General features: G+C 45.1%; 1 protein-coding gene across 1 annotated transcript in view; it reads right to left on the reverse strand.

Annotated features, from left to right (window-relative positions):
* JAK1 (Janus kinase 1) overlaps window positions 1-12792 on the reverse strand; it is a 1643095-nt gene that overhangs the window by 1046227 nt on the left and 584076 nt on the right. The window lies entirely within an intron of this gene.

Below are 12792 nucleotides of genomic sequence, written 5' to 3' on the forward strand. Positions count from 1 at the left end.
TTCCCAGGTGCTTATGTGTGTGAAAATCAAATCTTAAAATAGAGAGAGAGAGTGTGTGTGTGTGTGTGTGTGTGTGTGTGTGTGTGTGTGTGTGTGTATGTGTGTGTGTGTGTCAGCTACTTTGAACAGGGACACAAAGCACTGATTTCACACAGAGGGTGTTGGTGGACCTGGCTTGGAACACTTGGCTGAGGACTCAGCTCTGAGGTGGTCAGTGTGGAGTCTTATTTGGGGCCTGGAGACAAACTCCAGACCCAGGACTGGAGGGTGCATTCCCTGTGTGCTTTTAAGGGAACTTGTACTTGGTGCAGAGGGTTGCATCTGAAAATACTGTGTGTATCTATTTCTTTCTCGGGGAAAGTTCCCCACTGGTATTAGTGGTGAGGATTGAGGGTCCTTGATCATTTGCCCAGAGGAGGGATGTCACATATTGCTGTGCACCACTGGGATATTAATGGAACTTCTGTAGCCTGTAAGCAGTTGTCACAAAAGGTGTGTGTACTCTCAAGCAGCCACAACATACAGAGTTTAATTTTTCACAACACTTATTTATTTTTTTTAGTTTAATCACAGAAAACAGGAAAAGATGCCAGCAGAGGATTATGGCAAGCTGATAGTGAACCAGTTGGCTAAGCTGTGCAAATCCAAAGGACTGGTTCATGCCAATCTGACTAAAGAGGTAATTATTTCAGCCTTAATCACAGCTGCAGCACAGACCAGCAACCAGGAAGACAACCAGTCTGGTGATGGGGATGTACAGCTCTCAGAAACAGGACAGGTCACCTTTTCCTTACAAGACTTGAAAATCCATCTGGAATTAAATAGACTTGAACTGGAGGGCAAACTGTACGAAATTAGAATTGGCAGACAGACTGTGGTGTTTGGAGGATGAAGAAAAAGTTGAGACTGTGACGTTTGAAGGATGAAGAAAATGAGAGACTGCGACATTTGGAGGCCTAAGAAAATGAGAAGCAGCATCAACATGAGAGGGACATGTAGACTGTTCAACAGGAAAATGGAGGGAATGGGGAAGGGAATAACTGAAACCCAGAAGCAACAATGGTCAATAAATTTCTTCAACAGTATAAAGAAGGTGATAACTTTGATAGTTTTATTCATATTCTTGACAGAATATTTAAACAGTATAATGTTGACAGAGGCCTCTGGGTATGGTTCCTGACCCCCTTAATCCATGGTAAAGTGGTAACTGCTGTTTCTAAATTTTCTGATACTGATCATTTAAAATATGACAAGGTTAAACAATGTTTATTGGGATGTTTTAAGTTAACACACCTGACACTTACAGAAAATAAATTTTGTGAGCATAGATGCAAAGCAGATGAAGTGTACGTGATTATATTGTTGAGCTAAGCTCTTATTTTCACAGGTGGGTGAGTGAGTGTCAGGTCACCACTTTTGAAAGGCTGGCAGACCTTTCAGTGAGAGAACAAACCCTTAGCATTTTGCCTGAGGACATACGAATCTAGCTGGCAGACTGGCAGTGCAAGTCTGCAGATGAGCTGGGGAGAAAAGAGGATCTCTACTTGGCAAGCAGGGCATCGCTGCACAAGAAGGAGATACCCATTGCTACACATGGATACAAGGGAACCCATGGTAGGCAGCCTAAACCACCCCAACAGAGTCCACCAGTAACAAGGGAAGCCACTACTTTAAGTACACAGCCAGGATTGAGATGTTTTAAATGTAACCAGAAGGACTACGTAGCATACAAATGTCCACTGAAGCAAAGTGAGGAATAAAAGGTGGGGGAGCCAGAAAGTGGAAATAGCAATATGCCAGTTATAAGTTGTCTGGAAACAACAGGGGTACCAAACTATCACTGGAGTTTGTATCCTATCTTAGTGAATGGAAAACAGGCCACTGCTAAGAGAGAGACCGCCTCTGACATAACCATTGTGAAGTCTGCAGTGATTAAAGAGGAGCAGTACTTGCTTGGGCAGTCCACTCCAGTCAGGTCTTTAGGAGGGACCCCATTCCAAATACATTTGGTCAGAGTTCACCTTGACTGGGAGGGTGGAAAAGGAATCAAGCAAGTAGGTGTGTTTGAAGATATCCCTGCAGATGTCTTGATAGGGACTGATTTCGATAATGTAGTACCTTGTGTGCATGCAGTTACATGCAGTCAGGCTTGGAGACAGACATGTGGGTCTGGTAGCCTGGGTGAGACCAAGACAGACTCCACACCTGAAGCCGGGGCTGGTGATGTGGCTATTTCAGGGAGGGAGATGCCCTATAGCAGTCAGCCTGAAGATGATCCCTTCGACAGGGTGACTGCAAGAGGGAGAGATGTGTGGTAGTACCCAGGCTGAAAGTGAGGAACCACTATCAGAAGATACCAGATTTCCTGTGGAAGGGGAGCTGGGAAGAGTCATAAAGGTAGAGTTAAGACAGGCTCAGCTCTCGTAACCTATGTTACGAGGCTTGAGGGAAGTAGCTAAGGAGGCACCTGATTCACAAGGAAAAGGTGGGTCTGCACACTAGAAAAAGGGTTACTGTATAGAGAGTGGACCCCTGAGGAAGGGCTACAGGGTCAGAGAATACAGCAGTTAGTAAGTGCCCATACCCCACCATTTGGCACTTCTAGCCATAGCCCGTTACATTCCTTTTGCAAGTCATATGGGCATAAAGCATATCAAGAGACGTATTATGCAGAACTTTTATTGAACTGGGATTGCAAGAGATGTAACCGGGTACTGTAGAACCTGTGAGCAATGTCAAAATGTAGGCAAGGCAGGAGACAAGGTCAAAGCTCCTGTGATTATTGAGCCATTTCATAGGGTAGCCATTTATATTTTGGGGTCTCCGAGTACAACACGTTCCACAGGGAAGAACTATATCCTAGTGATACTAGATTATGCTACTAGATAGCCTGAGGCAGTGGTTCTGTCCTCCATCAAGGCAGATAAGGTGGCAAATGCTTTGTTAGATATTTTCAGCAGGGTAGGTTTCCCAAGAGAAATACTGAGTGGTAGAAGAGCCAATTTCATGTCAAACCTGCTGGCTTCTCTGTGGGAGCACTCTGGGGTGAAGCAACTGAAGAGTACTCCCTACCACCCCCAGATTAATGGCCTTGTGGAGAAGATAAACTCTACACTGAAGACCATGCTAAGGGCATTTTTAGACAAGTTTAAGAGAGTGGGACAAACACTTGCCCCATCCGCTGTTTGCATACAGACAGGTACCCCAGGAATCCACAGTTTTTTCACCCTTTGAGTTGCTGTATGAGCACAGGATGAGGGAACCCTAGGATGTGATTCATGATGAGTGGGATGGAGAGTGTGAATCCCACAAGGAATCTGTTGTGGCATATGTCCTAAACCTCAGGACAAAGCTTAAGGACCTCATCGGCTTAGCCCCCAGGAGAACCTGGCAGGAGCCAACAGCAGAAAAAGGCCTGATATGACAGGAATGCTTGAACCTGAGAGAATACTGTGGGACAGTATGTTATATGGTGCTCATTCCTGTTAGACACACTAAGCTACAGGCAGCTCGGGAAGGACCCTTCAAAGTAGTAAGGAAGGTCAGTGATGTTAACTACATGGTAAAACTGCTTTGCAGGAGGCAGGGGCACAAACTGTAATGTGTTAACATGATGAAGCCTAACCATGATGGGGAGGCCGTGCAAGTATTTGCAGGGTGATCTGATGACTGATCTTAGTGAGGCTCGGACTGACACCTCAGTGGAAGGGGTAGTAATGTCCCAGCAGCTATCCCCTACCCAGATTCAAGAAATCCAGGCAGTGTTACAGCAGTTTGGAGGACATGTTCACTGGGAAACCTGGGTGCACCCACCTGATGCAGCACAATGTGGATACAGGACCCCAAAGACTCAAGCAGGTGCCTTACTGGGTGCCTAAGGGAGTCAGACAGACTGTGCGGGAGGAGATATGCAAAGTGTTGGAAATGGGAGTAATTGAGGAGTCCAGCAGTCCCTGGGCCACCCCAGTGGTGCTGGTACCAAAGGAGGATGGCAGCACCAGTTTCTGTGCAGACTACAGAAAACAATCACACAGAGCCAGATGCTTACCCCATGCCTAGGACAAATGAAGCCTTACAGCAGTTGGGTGGGGCTAAGTATCTGATCATTACTGATCTGATCAATGGCTACAGGCAGGTGCCCTCGACTCCCACTGCTAAAGAGAGGTCAGCCTTTTGCGACTCCTTTTGGATTATACAAGTTCATGAAGATGTCCTTTGGGATGAAAAATGCCCCAGCAACCTTCAAGAGGCTGGTAGTTCATATCATAGTAGAAGCAGGAGATTATGCTCTTGCTTAGCTGGATGCTACTGCCATCTACAGCCATTCCTGGCAAGAGCACCTTCAGCATGTCAGGGAGGTCCTGGGGAGACTGCAAAGGGTAGGTTTGACCATTAAGCCCAGTAAGTGTCAGGTGGGTATGGAAGAGGTCTCCTACCTGGGACATACAGTGGGGAGGGGGTAAGATCAGACAAGAACCTGCCAAACTGGAAGCTATTCAGGCATGGCCTGCCCTTGTTACCAAAATGCAGGGGAGGACATTCTAGGGGACAGCAGGGTACTATAGAATTTTTTTCCCAATTAGTACAATAGCTGCTCCCATCACAGATGTGACGAGGAAAAACAGGCCAGATAAGGTTGTGTGGACCCCGGCCTGTCAGCAGGCATTCCAAAAGCTTAAAGAGGCTTTGAGAGGATCCCTTGTGTTAGCCAGTTCACATTATAGCAAAGGATATGTTGTGCAGGTGGATGCTTTGAACCATGGGGTGGGGGGGCTGTACTCAGCCAGGTTTTCTCAGCGGAAGAAGAGCACTCTGTTGAATATCTCGGCCGTACACTCCAAACCAGGGAGGAATGTTATGCAACTGTAAAAAAAATGTCCAGCCATAGTATAGGCATTCCAAAAACTTCAGCCCTATACTATGGCTAGACATATGTTATGCAACTGTAAAAAAAAAAAAAAAAATGTCTAGCCATAGTACAGGTACTGCAAAAACTTCAGCCCTATCTGTATGGAAGGACCACAATCCCTTAACATGGCCACACTGAGCCAGCCAGCAAAATGCCAAGTTATTAAGGTGGAGCCCAGGGATGCAGACATATGACATGACAGTGCAGCACTGGAGTGGGGTCAGCAATGCCAATGCAGATGGGATGTCAAGACAGGGTATGGCTTAATTTGTTCCCAGACAGGCTAAATCCTCTCAAGCAATGTTTCCCTAGGGTCAGTTGAGAAACTAGCTTGAGTTTTTAAGTGGGGGGGGTGCAATGATCTGAGACAGTGCCAATTATGACACAGAGTAGGGCAGAGCATGTGTAACATGTGCCAGCATAGCTAGCAGGAGTTTTGTAAAGAATTATATGTCATTTGAATATCAAACGAATTTGTACAGAAGCTTGTGTTAAAAATGTATTTGTAAAGTTGCTTGTGCTAAAATTATATCAACAGTGGGTCCATACAAGAAATATACATGTATGTCAAACTGTATTGTTTTAACTGCTGAAATGTATATATTTTAACAGAGGATACTGGAAGGGAAGGGTTTAAGCTCAGCCCAGCTAACCTTAAGAAAAATAGCCTAAAATTACGACTTGGTTTAGGCCATAAAGATTTTATCTCACACGTCTGAAAGCAGCCAGAGATGCAATGTCTGTGAAAAGCCTTTATGCAAAAAGAGTAGAAGTGTTGGAATTTTTTATAGCTTCCAGATACTGTATTAACCCGTTGCATATTGTGACACATCTGTGCCAAATCCTGGCTCAGCAGCTAGTGAGTGTGTGGGAACCACAGAGTCAGGTTACCAGATGTGATGTCATTCTGCAGCCAGCACTGTAATTGTATTTAGATACTAGTGAGAGATGCGATATTGGCACTCAGCACTGTGTTACTGGAACCTGACAACAGAGACACTCATCTACTTCATCTTGCCTTGCTCTAGCCAGCAAGCAGTGAGCAGTAATTCTTCAGTCAGTTAGGAAAATATACTAAGATTTGTTAAATATCGTTTTTCTGTATGCGAGTCTTTCCATTTGTGTTGTTTCCTTATATTTCCTGTGGCTGAAACTCTGGTGTTTATTGTGAATAGATATTCAGTATTTTCATGTTTTTCTTTTATTATTTATTATTAGATATATCTAAAGCTTTCAATGCGGCCAGTCTTTCAGAAAATATTTTAACTTTTGAGAGCACTTGCATTTATTTAGTGATACTGTATATCCAAGCTCCTGAAAGGCTTGCTGCTTGGAAATGCTACCATTTGTATAAATATTAATTTTACTAAATATAATTGGGTACCCTGATAAGAGCCTTAGAGTAGCTGATTTTGGGATGTTCTGGTGGCAGCACCTACCTTATAGTCTGGGTGGAGGTGATATTGGGTAAATCTGTGCCAGCCTTTCCCAAGTGCTTGTCTGTGTGAAAATCAAATCTCAAAGAGCATGTGTCAGCTATCTGAACAGCGAGACAAAGCACTGATTTCATACAAAGGGTGATGGAGGACTTTGCTTGGAGCACCTGGCTGAGGATTCAACTCTAAGGTTGTCAATGGGGAGTCTTATTTGGGACCTGGAGAGGAAGTCAAGCCCTAGGACTGGAGTGTGCATTCCCTGTGTGCTCTCAAGGGAAATCATGCTTGGTGCAGAGGGCTGCATTTGAAAATACTGTGTGTCTTTTTCTCAATGAACATTCCCCACAGGTGTCAGTGGTGAGGATCGAGGCTCCTTGATCACTGGCCCACAGGAGAGACATCACAACTGAATCTTCCTCTGAAAAGTTTTATTAAAAAGGCTTAGAGAATTGTACTAGGACAGTGCAGCTAATAGGAATGACATTCACATAAGGATTTGCACACACATCAAAGACTAATTTGAGAGGGCCATCTTAGCCTCATCAGTACCTTGGATTTTTTGCAGTGACAAAGTACAGTTTTGTACCTACCATAAATGTAGATGTCCGAACTGGATAGCATCTGCAGTCATAACAAGTGGGTTGTCCTGTCGTCAGGCAGCCCTGCAGTCGGCCGGATTCCAAAGTCGGGTCCGCTTCGCTGATGTCGCACTCCACCCGACGTCATCTCTGTTGGTCTTCGGGTATAAAAGCATCAGCCGACGCCATTTTCCTCAGTGTTTCTTGCCCCAGATGCCAGTAGCCCTCTTGCAGGCTAAAATTTGGATAGATGCCAATGTTTCCAAATAGATAGAGGTAAACACAAAAATAAGCATATATGTACATATATACAAACAAATACACCATAAAAGACTCCCCCCCAACAGCTAGCTATTAGGAGGGTAAACACCCTAGGAGTACCACAGAGGGGAAGGCGGAGGGTAATCCTGACTGCAGATGCTATCCAGTTCGGACATCTACATTTATGGTAGGTACAAAACTGTACTATGTCCTTCATGGATGCATCTGCAGTCATAACAAGTGGGTAGAATACCATAGCCAACTAGGGGAGGAGGATAAAAGTAGATTATGGTGTGTTTAGGATCCCTTGCAGTACAGCAGTGGCAAATCCTGCTCGGGATCTGGAATATAGAGGCAAATTATAATGCTTGGCAAATGTATGCACGGAGGTCCAAGTAGCCGCCTCAATAATGTCTTTGGTTGCCACTCCTCGTAAGAAGGCTGTGGTAGTGGCTGTTGCCCTTGTAGAATGAGGTCTTATGTTCTGTGGAATTGGTTTTCCATGGAAGGAGTAACAGTATCGTATGCAATTTCCTATCCATTTGGAGATTGTCTGTTTGGAAATAGCTTTTCCTTCCCTTCCTGTTGCATAGGCTACAAAAGTTGGTCAGTCTTTCTGCTATTTTTGTTCTGTCCAAGTAGTAGCGTAGCTGTCTATGTACATCCAAGGTATGCAGTATTCTTTCCCTCTGTTTTGTGGGTTGGGAAAGAAGGTAGGTAGGTGGATTGCCTGGTTTAAAGATACTCTGGATACCACCTTGGGCATAAATGTAGGATTAGTCCTCATGGACACTCTATCTTGGTGGAAGATTAGGAAGGGTTGCACTGCCATTAAGGCCTGTAGTTCTGAAACCCTCCTTGCTGAAGTAATTGCCAGTAGGAAAGCAGTTTTCCATGACAGGTGTTGTAGGTCTGCTGTTGCTGCTGGTTCAAAGGGTGATAGTGTCAACTTTTCTAGCACAAAGTTTAAATCCCAAGCTGGTAATGGTGGTTTCCTTGGAGGTTTTACATTCTTGATTCCTCTGAGGGACTGCCTGAGCAAAGGGTGCGAAAAAACAGGTGGATCAAAGCTGTATTCTGCTGAAATAGCTGATGCATGTATCTTGATGGAGGAGTAGGACAGGCCTGAATGAAGAAGTTCGCCAGATACTCCAGAATGTTAGGCATATCTATGTTTGACACATCTTTTCCTCTTTCCGTACTCCAAATGACAAACCTTTTCCATTTTCCAGCATAGTTCCTTCTTGTTGAAGGTCTGCGTGCTTCAAGAATAATGTCTTTAACTCTTTGGGAAAGTTCTGGATTAGCTGCTGCTATGTGATGTTCCATGCAGTCAGTTGCAGCGTTTTTAGGTTTGGATGTATGATGCTGTAGTTGTTCTGAGTTATCATCAAAGGCATCAGGGGTATTGGCCACATATTGTTCCGAGACATGCTCTTCAGTAGTGAGTACCAGTGTTGTCTTGGCCAGTTTGGAGCTATCAGGATTATCCTTGGACGTTCTTCCTTGATTTTTAGTAGTACCTTGTGTATCAAAGGAAGAGGTGGGAATGCATATGCTGTTAGGCCTTTCCAGTTGAAGGAGAGTGAGTCCACTTTCCATGCTAGTGGGTGGAATGTCCTTGTGCAGAATTTTTTGAGCTGGTGATTGAGAGGTGATGCGAATAGGTCTATCTGTGGCATTCCCCATTTCTTTGAGATGGTCTTGAAGATGTCCGGGTGCAGCTTCCATTTGTGGGCATCCGAAGTGGTTCTGCTTAATATGTCTGCTAGAGTATTGTCTTTCCCCGGTACAAATATTGCCTGTAACTGAATGTTGTAGCTGAGTGCCAGGGTCCACAGCTCCAAGGTCATTCTGCATAGGGGTATGAATGAGTGCCTCCCTGTTTGTTGATGTACCACATGACTGTGGTGTTGTCTGTCCTTATCATCAACTGGCCCTCTTTGAGGAATGGTTTGAACTTTTGGATTGCCAGTTTTACTGCCAGCATTTCTTTTAGATTGATGTGTAGGTGAAGTTGATCCTGTGTCCACAATCCTTGCACGCATTTGTCCAGCATGTGGGCCCCCATCCTAGGTCTGAAGCGCCTGTTGTGATGGTCTGGCTTGGTTGACATCTGCGAAAGGGTAGGCCTGGGTTTGACTGGCATGCCTGAGCCCACCATAGGAACTCCTGTTTTAAGCATGGGATTAGTGGGATTTCTGTTTCTAGACTGTGTCTGTGTTGGGACCATAAATTCTTTAGGTACCACTGTAGTTTCCTCATATGTAGTCTGGCAAATGGGACCAAGATTATGCATGATGCCATGAAGCCCAAGGCCTGCAGAACTTTTCTTGCTGTTAACTTGTTCAGTTTTGTTAGTGCCAAGAAGTAAAGAGGAAGTTCTTTTTGTTTTTCTGTAGTCAGGAATGCCATTTGTTGTACTGTGTCCAATTCCGCGCCCAAGAATGTCCTTGTTTGGGATGGTATCAGCCTTGACTTTTGTAAATTGACTGTGTATCCCAGTCCTTGTAGCAAGTAAATGACCCTTTGTAAATCTGTTGTCAGCTTGCTTTTGTTGTCCCCTTGTAATAGGCAGTCGTCCAGGTATGGGTAAATTTGAATTCCCTGTAGTCTGCAATGGGCGATTACTGATGCCAGGCATTTTGTGAATACTCTGGGCGCAGTAGATAAGCCAAAGGGCAATGCTGAGAATTGATAGTGCTCTGATCCTGCAAGAAATCTGAGGTATCTTCTGCAGATTGGTCGAATGGGGACGTGCAGGTATGCCTCCTTGAGATCTAGAGTTACCAGCCAAGACTCCTTGCCCAGCATGGGAAGAAGTTGCTGTAGGGTCAGCATTTTGAATTTTGGGACAATGATGTATGTATTTAAGGTGGACAGGTCGAGAATTGGTCTCCAACTTTTTTTCCTTTCTTGGAACTAGGAATAGTCTGGAATAGAACCCCTTTCCTTGTTCTGCTGTTGGCACTCTTTCCACAGCTCTCATGTTTGCTAACTCCATTATCTGGCGTAGAGCCTCTGTTTTTTGATTTGGAGGTAGATTTGGCATTCCTCTTTTGACTGGTAAAGTGTGGAAGTGAAACCGGTAACCTTGATCTATGGTTTGTAAAATCCACTTGTCTTTTGTTATGTAGTGCCAGTTCTTTGAAAATAAGGTTAACTTTCCGCCTAGAGGAGCTGCTATTTGTTCCTTGGTAGGCGGAGTTAGGATTAAGTCACTGTGGTTGTGCTGATGTAGTGGCAGTGGCTGTGTCTGTGCCTCTGTTGTTACCTTGCCACTGTCGTCCTCTGTAGGCCCCTCCTCTGGATTGGTTTCTGCCTCTGGAACGCCTATTCCTGCCCCTTTGAAATTTTGTGGAGTCAGGAAAGGACCAATTTTGGCAGGCCAGTTCCTGCTAAACCTTGGGGTTGAACCTGCAAGAAATCTTTGACAGTTTGAACAGATTTTGCCTTTTCTTCCATTTTCTTCATAACCTGCCGGGCAGGTGTACCAAACAAACTTGTCTTGTCCATAGGAGCATCTAGCAACTTAGCTTTAACATGATCCGGTAAAGCTTGTTCCTTTAGCCATGCATGCCTTCTTATCACTGTGCCTGTCATGGCTGATCTAAATGAAGCCTCCAGTGCATCATAGCCACATTTTAAGGAATGGTTGCTAACTTGTTGTATGTTATTTACCATCTCTAATACATATTTCTTATCAAGAGATTCATCAGTGGTTAGTTTTTAGTTACCTGATCAAGCATAAACTCTTGGTATTGTATCATGTGAAACTGACAGTTTACAGCTCTAGCTGAGAGAGTAGCTGAAGTGTAGACCTTTTACCCCATCTGTCTAATGACCTTGCTTCCCTTTCAGAAGGAATAGGGTTTTTAGCTGTGGTCGCTGCTACTGCCTTGGGACCCTGGGATATAGTTTCTGGGTCTGCAAGAGGGGCCTTGTAAAGGTGGTGATGAGTATCTGGCACCCTGTAAAATCTGTCTGGTTTGGCAGGGGCTGGGGTAAAGAATCTGGAGCGGAGCAAACATCATTGAAAGCATCATCCACCACAGAGAGAACAGGAGGTATAGCCAAGGGCCTGTGCTGTGGGAGGTGCAGAAAGGTCCTAAGTCTTTTTCTGGAGTCTGAAAAATCCTGTTGCTGCCATTGGAACTGTTCTCGCATGGCATGCAAGGTTTCCCCAAAGGAGAATTCTTCTGGTGGGGAAGCAGCTGGAATGGATTCTTCAGCATCAGAATCTTCAAAATTGGAGAAGGGAGCCTCTGGCTGGTCAGTTATGTCTGCTTCATCAGCAGAATCATCAGAAGACACTGGCTCAGGGGGCTCTACCCTAGGTCTCTTCTCTGGGGGCTGAGAGGCCCTGTCTGGGTGAGATTGAGATCCTCTAATTAAAGAAATTAAATCTTCAGCCAAAGAAAGCATTTGAGAACTAGAAGAGGGCCTGGATGTGGGGGGTTTAACAGGCACTGATTTAGTGGTCTTGGCTGCTTTAGCCCTGGCGAAGGCCTTAATGGACATGGCTGCTGGAGGCCTAGCAGCACCACGTGCTGGGGTAGAGACATCCAAGGGGATGGTGTCTGATAAGTCAACCACCGTAGTGGGTACAATTTCTGAGGTCGATTCAAGAGTTGTAGCAGGGGCCTCAGTTGTAAGATTAGGTTCAGCTGTACTTTGATCAGTTTTCTCGGTTTCGGCCGAAACCGAGACACTCGCGGTTTGCTTTACCGTGGTTTCGCCGAAACCGCGGACCGCGAGTGTCGGTCTTTATCTTTGCGTTTTTTGGTAGATTGGGTAGTCGGAGGATCCGACGGCATAATGTACGCAAAATCAGTACCGAAAAACTGTTCTGCAAACTCTGACCGACGCCTAAGCGTTCGTCGGTTGAAAGAGGCACAGGCCGAACAGGCTGCTACGTCGTGGGCTGGGCCTAAACAAGGCAGACAGTAAGAGTGGAAATCTTTATGAGGTATTTGTTTCCCACAGGCTAAACAATTGTTAACTTTTTCTGACATCGGCTGAGGCAAGAAAGAGTCCCCAACGGGGTACTTAGCTTTAGAAGTCTTCGAAGTAGTATTCGGTAGAAGTAATCTCTGGATCCGACCGACCGGCACTTGCGAACAGCTTCTGCTTCGGGCGCCGCGCGGCAAGAAAGACTGAGGAAAATGGCGTCGGCTGATGCTTTTATACCCGAAGACCAACAGAGATGACGTCGGGTGGAGTGCGACATCAGCCGAAGCCGGACCCGGACTTTGGAATCCGGCCGACTGCAGGGCTGCCTGACGACAGGACAACCCACTTGTTATGACTGCAGATGCATCCATGAAGGACATCAGCAGCAGCAGATTTCCAGTGGCAGAAAATGTCATTTTGTGAAAAAATACATGAGATCATTACTTTTCTAGTAATGGTAGCTCAGTATAGATGTGCTCTATGCAAACTATAATCCTTACCCTGAAGGAAAGTGCTATGCTCACCCCTTAAAGAGAAAAAATACACTGCAACTTAGCAGCCAGGGCACTGTAGGGTCCACTAGTGATTCATATAAATACAGTGTTATACCTCTAAAACAGTCTGATATGTCCTACAAAAAATATTGAGACATATT

This window comes from Protopterus annectens, chromosome 10.part0 (assembly GCF_019279795.1).
Source record: "Protopterus annectens isolate FY-2018-M chromosome 10.part0, PAN1.0, whole genome shotgun sequence".
Lineage (NCBI taxonomy): Eukaryota > Metazoa > Chordata > Ceratodontiformes > Protopteridae > Protopterus > Protopterus annectens.